Source organism: Dipodomys spectabilis, unplaced genomic scaffold, assembly GCF_019054845.1.
Source record: "Dipodomys spectabilis isolate Male_0828 unplaced genomic scaffold, ASM1905484v1 ptg000295l, whole genome shotgun sequence".
Lineage (NCBI taxonomy): Eukaryota > Metazoa > Chordata > Mammalia > Rodentia > Heteromyidae > Dipodomys > Dipodomys spectabilis.
This window is the reverse complement of record NW_024870972.1, coordinates 3,302,992-3,304,184: the sequence shown is the minus strand read 5'-3', so window position 1 is coordinate 3,304,184 and position 1,193 is coordinate 3,302,992. Positions and strand designations below refer to the sequence as shown.

Genomic DNA, 1,193 nt, shown 5'->3' with positions numbered 1-1,193 from the left:
CAAAGTATGATCAAATTTATTTGAAAAAGACTTAAAATAGTCATTGACAAAAAAAAAATTGCAAATGTGAGCAATCGACCAAACAATGTAAGTTTTCCAATATACACAGAATTTTAGAGAATTAAGATCAATAGCATTTTGGGAACGAACAATAAGTTTTCCTGGTTACAAACAGTCAACCAAGGATATATGCCTTTATAAAGACTGCATCATTAACTATGTAAATTTACAGGATATGACATGCTTCAGCAGCACGTTTACCCAAATTACAACAATATAGAAATTAACATGGCACTTGTACAAGGATGATATGAAAATTTGTGAAGTATGCCATATTTTTCATTCTTCAGATGCAAGAAATGAAAAACAGTTATTAAAAATGATTACAAAAATAAAAATGTAACAATACATGTAATTAATTGAACTAAAAGTTAGTTTGACATCAGTGTATTAAATCCTCACCTTAGAAAGGCCTTTACATAGCATAATCTTTACAAAACGTTTGAAATTAGATAACATTGTCATTTTATTCCAAAGAAATAACATACTATAAGGACCTAGGAAAAAAAGGAATGTTAAACTGTTTCTATATGGAATGCTATCTGAAATAACACATTTAAAAATGAACCTATATATTATAAAACAATGTAGAATTCAAACTATTATATCTAGGAGAGAATGAAATAGATTATGGATATTATACAAACAAAATACAGATTAGATTAAAATATACTTTTTTCAGACAAAAACCAGAAATATCTTTAGTTTCTGTACTACTCATTTCAACAGATAAGTTAAAATGATTTCTGATTTAAAAACCACAAACTCTGCAGAAATCATTATAGATGTATACAAACAAATCTTGAATACATTTTGACATCAAAGTCAGGCAATTCACTTGAAGAATACCATGGAGTCCATGAATTTTTAAAGTAAGACATTGCAGCTGTTTGTATGGTGAAAATATTTTGTATGGACACAAGGATGGATTGGCATTTTTGAAATTTAAGAAACTTAACCAAACCATTATGACTTAGGAGAACAATTTTTACAGCTTTCCACAACTCCAAAAACGTAGTGATACATATTTATCCTTTTGGCAATATCAAATGCAGTTTCTTCAAAGTTCTTCAGACCTGGTTTGATAATTTGATAATATTCAATAGTAGGAGATCCAGCATATTTTTGCTATT

General features: G+C 28.1%; 1 pseudogene; it reads left to right on the top strand.

The window, feature by feature from the left end:
• The first annotated feature begins 240 nt into the window (after positions 1–240).
• Positions 241–340, top strand: LOC122126998 (annotated as a pseudogene).
• The last annotated feature ends 853 nt before the right edge of the window (positions 341–1,193 follow it).